The 13,631-nt window shown below is 32.1% G+C and overlaps 1 protein-coding gene across 4 annotated transcripts in view; it reads left to right on the forward strand.

Moving 5' to 3' along the window:
- RFX3 (regulatory factor X3) overlaps window positions 1-13,631 on the forward strand; it is a 349,544-nt gene that overhangs the window by 17,504 nt on the left and 318,409 nt on the right. The gene's annotated exons all lie outside the window — the stretch shown is intronic.

Consider the following 13,631-nt stretch of genomic DNA (forward strand, 5'->3'; position numbering starts at 1 on the left):
TCTTTAGCTATTCCTCGACTCACTAATTTTTCATTTTTTGGTAGCTCTAATTTTTACTCTATTTTTCCTAAAATCAAATTTAAATATGCTTAGATCTCATCTTCTACCAGAGCTTTTCCTACTCCCTCTTAATCCTAGTGCCTTCCTTCAATTATTTCCTATGTATATCCTGTACATTGTTTGTGCTTATATATTTGTTTTCTTCTTGTTTTCCCCCATTAGATTGTTACCTCCTTGAGGGCAGGGGCTTTTTGCCTTTTTTTTTTCCCCAACAGTGCATACCAGAGTACCTGGCACATAATTAGTGATTAATAAATGTTTATTGACTGACTAATTCTTTGCTACTTCCATTCCTTGATCCTAGTGTTTCCTTCTGTGGCCTACTATAATAAACCATATTTCTTTTCTGATAGCTATTTCCAACTGCTTTGTAGTTATCTCATCCTTCCAAAGTCCTCTGTTCTTACACTAAATATTCCTAATTCTTTCTCCTGATTTGCTTATGTTATGATCTCAAGATCTCTCACTATTTTGGCTCTTGCTCTCTGGATGCTTGCAGCTTATCAATGCTCTTCTGGTCTAAGTATGAGAGAATGCAGCAGGGTTTTCATTTTCCTGTTGGTTTTAATTTTTGTCAAAGGTTTTTCCACATATCCTTTATGTAGTTGGTTTATTTCTTTGCTGTGGTCCTTATTCTAATGGCCTGCCCTACCCTGTCCATCTCACCATCTGGCCTTAGTACTTCTAGTCAAACAGCAATAATCTATGGCCCCCTGGGCTGGGCTAAGGGAAAAAACTATGCAGCACACCTGTGTTTTTATGTATTCATTATTGTGATAGAATATAGATTTTTGTATCACTTTTGCACAAGGAAGTATATTTCTCTTTGCTGTGACAATGTTTTTATGCTATAAATGTTCTGTGTTAGAAACTTTTCTGAAAAGGTACAAAGAAGCAGATAATAGTATTAACATTATTTAAGTATTTATCTTATGTATAATTTTTATGCACATGCTTTATTCTAGAAAATAAATTTAATGCCCTATGCTTTTAAAAAGAAATGTTATAGTTGTCCTATTTTTCTCATCATATTTCTCTCCCAACCTTCTCCCAGAGAACCACCCCTATAAAAAGACTAAAAATATACATTTTTAAAAGTTGATATTTACCTTTTCTTAAAAGTCAAAGTTTACATTTAAACTTTGGTTTTTTTTTTCTGTTACATTGCTTAATATTTAGGTTATTTTTTCAATTGTAGAATGTCACATATGTAGAATTCTATATGCATATGCATGCATATGTATATTGTAGCATGGAGGGCATTGAGTATTACATATTGTCAGCATCCACACACATATACAATAAAAAAGATGGCTTTTAAAAAAATATGTATTATCTAGTGCTGGGATATATGCTTTATGATTAGAAAAAAAATTCACAGGTTTGCACATTGTACATGATTACTTTTTTTAGGTAGGGAAGGGATAACTTTAGTCATGCAGAAGGCCACTTAAATGTATTCAACAAAATTATGTATTAAAATAATTGTTCCTATAAGGTTATAATTGTGTAACAAAAGTAAAATTTTGACACCTAATGCAACCAGTACAAGCTGAGTCTTGTCTAGTCTGTTTCCTTAAAGGTGTTATACCACTGTTAGGAAAAGCGAACTAGGAAAATGTGTCTTATCTGAAAAAATTGCCCTTTGCTACAAGGAACAAAAAGCAATCCAGACAGCCACGCTGTATTTCTTATTATTTATCATGTTCTGAGTTTTTGGTGGGATAGGTTGTTAGGCTCATCATGTTTCCTCATTAATATTATATAGTTGTAGCAGGAATAATTTATGACTAAGGTTCTATCTTGTTTTCTTCTTTAAATGATCATAAGAAATTAAAAATGTTCAGTTGGATTTGAATTTAGTTTTTGTAACCAGGTTGGAGAAAATTAGGAATCAGTGATCTGAGCATTAAGACTCTTTGCTTGAAACAAGTACATTTTGAAAGAGGCTAGAAAGATTACAATAGCATTTTCCAATAGTAACTTGATGCTCTCAGCAGCTTCATTTGTGGTACTAAATATGAAGGGATACATTTATATAAAACAGCTTTCCTTTGGGGGCATCCATTTATCTTTTGTGTAAAGGGAAATCCCTGTGGACAAACCTTTCTTGTAAAACTATTCCCGTTGGATTTAGCCTTACCTTTCAATTTTTAAAAAGTGGTATGATAAACAATGGCATGATGAAATTTTAGTGAGCTATTGCATTTTTACCTAAAGTTCCTTAATTCTTCATGGTTATAATTTTCTATTTAATACCATTGTTCCATTTGAGTTAAATTAATCTCTGAAATTAAATTTATCGTACTTTCTGCTAATTGTAAAATACAGTATTTTGCTTTTAGACGGATTATACCTTTGAACTGCTGGCATGGCCCATGAAATCAAAGAAAAATACAGATTTTAAAAGTGTGTTTGTAAGTCAGCAGAAAGTATTAAATACTTTGAGGACTTACACTGAGATTTAAACATAGGCAACAACTTCTAAGATTCGGTTACCGGAGGAACCACTAGAATGCCAAATTTGTTGGCTTTATAAAAAAGTAATCCAAATAATGGAATGTGGTATTAATATTTTATGTATTAAGACTGGCTAATATTTTCATTTCAACTGTTTCTAAATAGAGATTAATAGAATACATTTTAAAAGAAATGTTCTCTGTTTAAAATAATTAAGAGACTTTGTGGTTTAAAAACCTTTTGCTCCCTATTGGCAACTCTTGGATATAGTTCAAACTTCTTGCCCCAGCCAAGAGAATTCCACATTCTTCTAGCCTGTTTTCTAACATTCTTTCTCTATGACAAAACTGGTTCAACTTATTCTCAGAGTATGTTATTAATTATACTATTCTCCCTATATAGCCTAATTATTCTACTTCTTAACCTTAGAACATACTGCCTCCTATAGCATGCTTTCCTCTCTTAAAGTTAGTCTACCCATTATTCTCATCATTCTGTACTTTTCTATTGCTGTGCTTCTGCTCATGCTATTCTTTCTATCTGGAATGCCCTTTCCTACACTAGTGGTTAAACTATACCAATCCTCACTCTTACAGGAAGCCTTCCTTGAGCACATGGAAGGATTTGCTCCTTCCTGTGAACTCCAGTAGTACTTATTTTTGTACCACTTGTTTGTATCTACTGTGTTTTGGGTTGTATATGTGTTTGTGTGTCTGTTTCATCTCCCCACCCAGATAAGCCTGCTTTATAATTGTTTCTGTCCTATTCAGACCTTGGAATGCCACCTTATACTTAGAAGGCCCTTCATAAATATTTGTTGATCTTTATCTCTAAGTTACTTTGATGCTTTGAAGGATCTGTGGTTTTAATTAGGGGGCACAAATGCAAGTTTGACACTTCTACTGAGGTTTTATCATCCATTGCAATTATAATCCATAAATTTTCCACTGGGGTTCTACCCAGTGTCCTGGAGGCCATCTTCTGGTTATTTTAGTGGCTTAGGAATATTCAGAAAACATTTAGGCCTCTCTGTTCTTGACACATAACTTGACTTAGCTCTTTTTCTGATTATTCATGTTCTGAATGATAATTTTTATTCTACTTGTGCACAAGTCATCATTGATAATGAGTTGAAGCCTTTTTATGCCCATCATTTATTTTGACATTGCCCTTTGAGTTACTTGTAATTTTGTTTCTTCCAAGACCGCAGTGTTTCCTGATTCACAAATATAGGTGTTTTAAACAACAAGGTGGTTTAAAGGTTTTTTTATATTTTATTTTTTATATTTTATAATATTTAGTAGTTTGGGGGTTCATTCAAACAGTACACAGTTTCCCAAATGCTATAGAGATAAATATGACTATTTTGTAATTTAGTGTATTTACTTAAAACTAATTTCTATTTTGCTTCTTTAAAATGAATATTTAGTATTTTATGCTTTTTTTCAGCTAGGTGGCACAGTGGATAGAATTCTGGTGGGCCTGGAGTCATGAGGAGGACCCAAGTTCAAATTCAGCTACAGACATTAACTAGCTTGTGTGGCCCTGGCCAAGACACTTAACTCCTGTTTGCCTCCATTTTCTCATCTATAAAATAGGGATAATAAACATCACTTACTTTGCAGTTTGTTTTAAGGATTGAATGAAGTAGATAGCATTTAGCACAGTGCCTGCCAAGTAGCAGGTGCTTTATAAATGCTTATTTCCTCCTTTGCTCTCTGCTCCCCTCACTCTCCTTATTTCTTTTCCATTTGCTTATTAAAGTCCCCTTTTCCTTTACCTTTTCAAATTATGTGGGTGGTTTTTGATATAGAAAAATGTATGTATACATGTGTGTTCTGAAGTTCTAAGTATTTGACTCTCCTGATTCCTGATTAGAACCTGGATTTAGGATTATGAGAATTCTCAGTGTAGATTTGAGAATGAAAGCTGTGTTGAGAACATGGGTCTTCCTCATACTTCCAAATTATATGGCTATGAGAATACCTTGCTGCTTGTTCCAGGGTCCTAAACCACAAGAAGGAGAGCATGGTCCCTCTTCTAGGAGTCTTCTTGGAGATTCCTAATAAGTTTGGCTTAGTGCAGACCTTGCTCTTTACAGCATAGCTGAGTTACTCTCTGACTTTGGTAGATTTTCACAGGTAGCAGATTTTGGGATCAGGGGTCAGGTCAATATAGTTATCAATGACTGAAGAACATATAAACTTAAGAATTTCCATGCTTCATTTATTCACTGAGTTAACAGTCATTTAATAAGTGCTTACAATAACAATAATCAGAGCTCAAATGTATATGTTGTTTTAAGGATCTACAATATGGTTTGCTTACCACAACTCCATGAAGAAAAAGTATTATGCATCCACATTTTGTTGAGAAAACTGACACAGAAAGCTTGTGACTTGCTTGTTGTTGCATCATTAAGTACTGTTCTACTTGTGATGTGAACCTATATTTTCTAACTCTGAATACTCTTTCCCATGTGCTACACTGTAAAGCACTTGTTAGGTTTACGATTCTAGCCAGCTTTATATTCTGATGTAGCTTCTAATGAATCCAATTTGGAACATTAAAGTTGTTTTCCTTTATATCAATCTCAAAAGTAAAGTATATCTTAAAATACTATAGCTTCCATTAATAGCACATTATGTATTTATCATCCATCTATTTAAAAATTTTTGAATCTATATTTTCAGCTTCTAACATCCAGGGATAATTAAATCTACAAATTTGCCATTCATCATATGATGTAATAATTCCTTTTGTCATAAGCCCAGTTCTTTCACATTTTAAAGGCTCTCTCATTATTACAGTATTACAGGATAAAATGAGCATGACTTTATTCACTTTTCTAATACTATTCATGATTTGATAGATTTGCATTTCAGTTTCACTCATCTTTATTTCTAGATTGAAGAATCAACCTTTCTCCTCTATTCTCATAATGATATCTCCATACCTCCTCTACATTGCCTTAATTACTTTATTTGTCCTTCTCTGGACATACTGGTACCATTATAACTTTTATATTCTAATAAACAAAATTCATAATGCTATCCTGGCTATGGATGCATTACTATCTTGTACAAGGGTATAGAATAGATGTACACTCAGTATTCTTATGATTAGAAGAGGAGAAAAGAAACTAAGGTCTTCAAGGATTCTCCATCCCAATGAAGTCAGAAGCTTTAGGTTCTCCTGATTACATTTTTGAAGTTCCTTTTGATGCTAGAGCACATCCATGGAAATAGGATGAGATTATATTACATACAAGGAAGTAGAACCCTAATTCACAGGCAAATAGGTACTTCCCAAGTGTATTACCTATCCATCTTCAGGAATAGTATGACAAGTAATGTTCTCAGATTTCTGAATATGAACAATTTAAATTGGAGAATTCTTAAATATGGTGGTTTCTTGTTCTCTCATGACTGAAACAGTTCATAAATGTCTTTTAAAAGAACTAAAAATAGAACATTTATTATACAAATTTATCACTGTTCAGTTATCTTTAATCATGAGTTCATATGAATGGAATTTATTTGTAGGAGATCGTATATGCAAAAAGACAAATGAGAGATTATTTAGATAAATAAAAGTCATACCAATGCAGGAAAATTGCCTTGAATTCTGTTATTTTGACAAATAGATTGTCATGCTGATATTTTTAGAATGGATTTTTCAGTGTACTAATGTCAAAATCATATTTTCCATTTCACTTCAGTGTCAAATATTCAGCATTCTGTGCCTGTCATCCATTATGCAATGTACAGTTTGACAGTATTTGAGGCTATCATCCTATATTGGAATACTTTACACATACTAAAAGGACCAATATATATTAACAAATATTTAGGCATTGTGAAATTTCTTATATTTTATTAAAAATAGATGATTTGTGTTTTTCAGTTTTTGAATATATAATTGTATAACTTAAAATAATTTCCATTCCTGGCTTCTATACTTATAAGCCAGTGTTTTCTTGTAGACATAAAATGCAGTTCTATATCACAAGATTCTGAGAAAAGTTCTTTGCAAACTTTATCATTATGTAGTTGTTATTATTTGCATTTGAGGTTTCTTAGATATACCCTATTTTAGCAAACTGTGGGCCACTATTTTACTCTCTCTGACTCTGAACATCTAGTCATTCCGAACATAAAATTTGGGCTCATCCTTATATTTTTCATGACTCAAACTCCATAAGCTTGATTATCCCAACATTTGATCTAAATTATGAAAATTTAGAGCTAGAAGGAAATCTTATGTCCAACCTTCCTATTATAAGCCTGACCCTTAGCAGAGTCAAAACTGGATCTTTGTTTCCCAGGTTAGCTAGCTTTTCCCTTTATACAATAGGGAACAAAGTGTTGGATTAATTTTAAAAGTAACTAATGTGAGAGTTTAAATCTTGCCTGTGACATCAGCTTTGTGACCAGGGGCAAGTCATTTAACCTCTCTGCATCTCAGTTTCCTCAAATGTAAAGCAGAGATAAATAATAAGCTTAGTACTTAATCCTCTAAGTTTTCGTGAGAGTCAAATGAGATAATATAGTAGAGCACTTTGAAAATCTTAAAGGCTATATAAATGTAATTTCTCATACTTGGCTTAGTGGACTATCAAAACTTGTGGAAGAATCTACTTATAAATAAATTTTGGAAATGTCAATCAGAGTTAAGCAAGAGTCTTGTGTAGCTCTTTTGTAATACTTCATTTTAGCTCAGAGGTGGGAGAGGAAATTTGTGTTTTCTAGTCAGGGTTTGAAAATTGTTATTTTCAAACAAGTTTTCAAAATTGTACGCTTATCCCCCTCCCTCTCTCTCTTTCTTTCTTTTCCTTCTTCCGTCCTTTCATTTCCCACTTTACACTTGCCTTCCTCTCTCTTCCCTCCTTATTCTCCTCAGAGTCTTTGATCAATCTTTACTGCAATTTATATGACTTTTCAAAAGGAATGGTATTTCATGATAATAAAAATGTTTCATTTATTAAAAAACATAAAAATAGTCCTCGTTATTGTGTTGCAGGGTGTAACTGCCCCTGGTTGAAGCTCTGGTTAAACTGTGTTTCTTCCCTTTTATTGTCACTGAAACACCATTTTGGCTCCTAGTAGCAGAGTTTTAATTAGGAATGACTCCTAAGGTCTTCAACCTTGGCAGAGGCTGAACAAACAAAACTGACTGGATTTTTAAAAATTACCTATTCTTGATAGCTCAAAGTATGTAAACTAATTATTATTTTACTTTGAGTGATTTTTAGCCTTTGAAGTAATTCATTGCTTTCCTGCAGTTCTAAAACTTGTGCTTGACCATAAAAGTACCCTGTTAAGAGCTCATTATTAGTGGTGCAGTTTAACAAGTTAATTTATTTTATAGACCTATGTTAGTAATAAAGAAGAAACAAAGTCCCTTTAGTAACATGATATGACAGCAGTTTAGTTTACTGAAATAACCCCCAATTTTTCTAAATGTGGTGCAATTGCAGAGTATAATAATGAAACTGAATAGATTGTCAACCTGGCTCAGAAAGAGAGGCCTAATTAGTTGAAAATTTGAGTACAAAGTTAATAAATGGACTTTAATATTTGTGATATTTAATATTAGAAAAGCTCCACTGGAATTTATGTATTTTTTTTCTCTTAAGGCACTCATGTTGGATAAAGAATATCTACCAGAACGTAAACTCTGTGAGGAAAAGAAATGTGTACCTTCCTTATAGTTCTCTGCCTCCTTTCCTCTTAAGAGTGTTGAATTGAAGTTACTTGAATTTTTTGGTAATGTGTTAATTGGGACACTGTGGCCCCTTAAAAGGCCTTATCTAAATTAAACATTCAGAAAATTTGAAAACTATTTCTTTGTGTATTCTCATTTGATTCTATTACAGATTTTGACTGCTTAAATTACTCAGTAACAGAGGTGTTTAAAACATAGCACACAACACTCAAGTGCTGCCCCAACCAGATTAAAATGTAATTGGGAAAATATTCAACAAATAAAATAATAAAAAATAAATAAAATGTAACAAAATATACATCATGTTAATATGTAATTTTTTTTGGAAGTCAGTATACATGTAGCCCACAGGGATCCTTATTGTTTCTATTTGAGTTTGGCATCACTGCTCTGGAGAATGAAAATGATTCAGTTCAAATGCCACTTCAGGAATTGAATTATTGACTTCAAGAGATTTAAAACAAGAATCCTAGATTCTGAAGCTGGGTTATACATTACCTTTTAGATTTTACCTGGGCTAAAGAGGAGGGTTTATTGGTTGTGTTCATAACTAAATAGAGACAACAAATACTTGGAAATATATTTTTGTGCCTCCTTGCTAGATTACAATAGATCATAGGTAGGACATATACTCTGTGAAGCTAGAGACTGTTTTTGTTTTTTATGTTTGTATCCCCTCTAACTTCCCATCTAGAATAGTATCTATGGCAGAGTAAGTGCTTAACATACTGTTAAGCTGAATTGAATACAAATTCTAAAGAGATTCCATGTTTCCTGATAAATTATAAAGTACATATGAGTCAGTAAAGCCCCTTTCTCTTTATGATAGGGGGCTGGGCATTAGTAATATAACCAACACAACTTGAGAAAACCTCAAAAGTATTTTTAATTGTTCATTAATAAACCATAGTTTTAGATGTAATTTAATAGAGTGCCATTGGATCTAGAACATTTGAAGAGAGTGAGAGGGAATAGAATTGGTTAATAGAATGATGTTTAATATTTTTCATCTGAAAAAATTATAAATCTTTTTCCAGAATTCTTTTTTAATATGTTTTACACATACCTTGATGTATTACTTAACTTATATATTATTTAACTTACGCTTGTGTCAAATTTGACTAAGCAACACTGGTTGAGAATTCTGATTTTGTAATACCAAAGGATGATGCTAATTCTCTTGAAAATTTTTAAATGTCAAAAAATTCATTAAAGTTAATTTAAATGCATACATAGTGTACTTTTAGGAAGGTGGATGGGTTCAGAATGAAGTGAAGGAAGGTCTGCTGCTTCAAGAAGTCTAGAAATTGCTGCTTAATTAATCTAATTAATGGGGTCTAAAAGTACCACTCTCTTACTGTAGATTCTGCCAATGAAGAATGTCAGTGCATTCTGCCAGTGTCCAACTTAGGCACTGTAGCCATATGATGGCATGTATTAGAGGTGAGCAACTTCTAGACCCCAAAAGGCATTGGAAGCAGAAAGACTGTCAGTAGTATAGGTAATAGGACCTTTTAGGTGGTAGTCTTTGACAGAATCTCTGTTATTAGGTTGTATAGAGAACATGGTGCCCTCTTGGACCAGTGGAGCAACACAATTTCATGGACATAGGTAGTAATTTATTAAATAAAAACCTAGTCTGAAAAGATAGCACATTTTCCATAAGTCCAAAATATATCCAAGGGAAAGTTTAATCACTAGTGGTATATGCCAGTCTTATTTGTTCTAATTGTGTTGCTATTTTTCCTTTAAATTTTTAAAAAGCATGTAAATTAATTCAATGTATATTTACCAGCATCTTCAATCTCAAATAATAGCCAGACTTTTTATATTGTGAACATGATTTTACCCACCACATTTTCCAGAATCCCAAATTGTGAGATTTATTTAAAGAAGAGAGCATACAGGAAATGAGATGTCAAATGTTAAGGAGAATTACTATATCTAAACAGAATCTCTTTTTTCTTTTTCTTTTTCATATTTTTCCCTTTCTCCCTGTTATCTAAGATGAATATTTATCTCACATTCCAAATCTATGTTCACAGAATTATAGACTGTTAGAGCCAGAAACAACCTAGGTCATTTAAAATCTAACATCCTCTCACTATCCCCTCAGGAAAAAAAAACAAAAAAAAGGAAAAGAGAATTGAAGGGACTTGTCTAGAAGCCAGATAGTTAGGAAGTTTTGGTTCAAGGACTTGATTCTAGATCCATACCACTTTAAAATTTTTTCCACTACATCACCCCCAAATTCTTTTGTATCTTTTTTTCATCTTGCTTTTATCTGTTATTTTACTCTATTTTGATTTCATTCAAATTTCAAGCCATTTCAGTTTTTCTCCCTATTGTCACTCTCATGCCTACTTCTGTCATATTTTGCTTTTTTGTCTCTCAAACTCTACATCTTATGAATTTCTTGGTTCTTTGTTTCACCTCAACTTTCCTCCTATATAGTTATTCTCTTTTGGTACTTTGTACAAAAATCTAAAGTAACTTCAAAAAAAAAAAACTTTACATCACATGGTGTTTAAAGAAAAGAGGACATTAGAGGGATCCACCAAAGCACAGATAATAAGGAATCACAAAAAAATGACAGGTTATTTATAGGGAAAAAAGTAATTCCCTGAAGTTTTTGGTGTTTTGTTTTTGTTTTTTATTTTTTAAACTTCCCGATAATTTCAGGATAGTGGCCTTGTAGCCACTATCCTTGGAAAGTCTCAAGATATAGGCAGAGAAGGTAGTCATTGTTAAATGAAGAATACTCATTTGAAGGTTTACCTCTAGACTATCCAATTTTTTAAATAGTAAAGTAGCTTTTTTTCTTTTTCAATAAAGACAAAACCCAGTAGATATAGCAGCTTTGTGCCCACCTTAAAAAAAAAACAAACCTGTAGATATTTTCATTCATATTTAAGCATAGCAATATTATCTCTCCTTTTCTTGAATTTTTGTGTGAAATTATGAGATAACTTTTAAGATTCTTTTATTTTTTATGTTTTACTAGACTTCTGAAATCTATATAATTTACCAAATTATTTGCTAAATCTATATTATTTACCAGACTAAGATTTTGCAGTTTTATACTTTTTTATGTTTTTTCCCCCTTCATAGGTTTCTCTTATGTTTATTTTCATACACTTCATGGTCTTTTGTTCACAGGATTAGCTTCCATTAGTTATTACTAATGTTAAAGTAGTACAGGATATGATTCTTACAAAAATATTTGAATTCACTCCCTCATTTTCCTGAAACTTTACCACTGCATTTATATCCTTTATATTCCTTTAGTGCCATCTGAAAAAATTTTAAATAAATGTTAGAATCTATAATTGAAATGTAGATCATAATCTATCCTTTGTTTTACCAAATTATTTGGGGATTTTATGGATAAATTTTGAATATTTGTATATGTTTAGCATTTTGTTCCTTTGTTAGAAATCTCTCACTGTGACTTGTTTTTAATAGGATGTGTCTTGAATTGTGGGCAGATCACTCTAGAAGAGTATTAAGCTCTTTAAACATACTGGTCAGACTCATAAAGGGAAGCCTACAGGTTTATTAACACTCCTTAGCCTGAAAGCACGGCATACCCTTTTAGGTTGCACAGCAACAGACTCCTAGCAACCATAATAGATTGAATTTCTAAGAGTGACCAGGCCGGATGTAATAATAAAGCAAGAGGTACAAACAGTTGTCATGGTTTTCTTCTCAGAGTAAACTAGTCTGACTTGGGGGAGCTTTGCCTTTCAAAGATGGCAAACTTGGAAAACTAAGGCTGCTTGTGCACAGGACTTCTGGGATCAAAATAGTAACAATAATACTGTATAAAAAGGCCACCATTAAAAAAAAAAGTAAAAATCCGAAAGCTGCAAACAAAAATGGAAAGGCTTATCATGTAAAGGGATTTGAAAGGGAAAAAATCATTTAAAATGTTCATAGTCTTTTATGTTATTTAAAAAATGTTATCATAGTAAAATGAGAACCACACTGTAGATTTGAGCTTCTTTAGTCAATGAACTCTAGGGTATTATTTCTTAATTTCTTTGGTTTCCTTATCTTATATCTTCATTTGAGTTTTGTGTCAATTTACAGTTCCAATTTAATCTTTGTTCTTTTCCAAATACAAATGTTTATTTAAAACTAATCTTAGTACAAGCTGTTTTTTTCTTTAAGAAATTAGTTTCTTTTTGATTTATATAAATTAGTTTTTGAAATTTATTGTATAAATGAATGAAAATTAGAATATCATTAAAAGCATTAAATCATTGGTGAACTACAGTATTTTAACCTCTGATTCATGAAAATGCTTGATATTATTAAAGCTTACCAATTATTATTCCAGAGTGGAGCCTCTTCAGAAATTTCTCGTGGCCTTTTCATATAACTAGAGGTTTGATGATATAAATTTGAATAGAAGAATAATTCAGAGAAGTTTACAAGAAACTTGTAGGATGTATCCATCAATAGAAACAGATCCTGATATAGTAACTTGGGTTGAGAATGGAACCACAGCCTTTGACAGCAGTAAAGCTGTAAATATACAAACATGCTAATACCCTTGATTTGTTCATCTTTTGTGTCAGCATTTGGAAAAGATTGTTAAAGTGGCAGTTATAGTAAAGCCTGGCAATTACAGTAAAGAGCAGAAATTAGGTATTTGTGACCTATTATATTTCATTAAAAGACTTCCTTATTAAAATGGCACCATTTACTCTGATTACTTGACAGCTGCCCTAAACAGATTAGAAAACACACAGCTTTAGCTAAAGGTAAAATCAATCTCTTAAGTAAGTGCATACCAAAGAACAACTAAATGGTATGTATAGTATATATTACTCTTAAAAAAAATTTGCTTTGAGTAGATGTATTTATTAATTATGTTGGATGCTATTTTAGATTCCTATAATAATAGGTTGATTGCAATGCATTTTCCCATTGAGATCTTTTCAAACACCCACCTAATATCCTAGCAGCTTCCTTCTCTAGAATTGTATTATGAAGTATATGATCAGAGATGATAGTAGTATTGTCAGTGAAGGTTTTTCCTGTCTGTATGATGAATTATTCTCCTGAAGATTAATGTAAATACTACTTTAAAATTATAAAGTACAGTGCTTTAGGAGAAATAATCACTGGCATGTCAGTTTCTGAAACATTTTTAATGGCTAATCATCCTTGAATTTTAATTTAAGAATATATACTATCCAACTAATAAAAAATGCCACCAGAATTACTTTTATAACTTTAATTCTTGTGCATTTTTAGGTAGAATAAGTTGTGACTCATTAATTCTGAAATCTATAGAGTGGGTAGAGTGTTAGACTTAAAATCAGAAGATCTAGGTTAAAGTACTAGTCATATCACTTACTTGATATGTGACCTTC

The sequence above is a fragment of the Monodelphis domestica genome, chromosome 7 (genome assembly GCF_027887165.1).
Source record: "Monodelphis domestica isolate mMonDom1 chromosome 7, mMonDom1.pri, whole genome shotgun sequence".
Classification (NCBI taxonomy): domain Eukaryota; kingdom Metazoa; phylum Chordata; class Mammalia; order Didelphimorphia; family Didelphidae; genus Monodelphis; species Monodelphis domestica.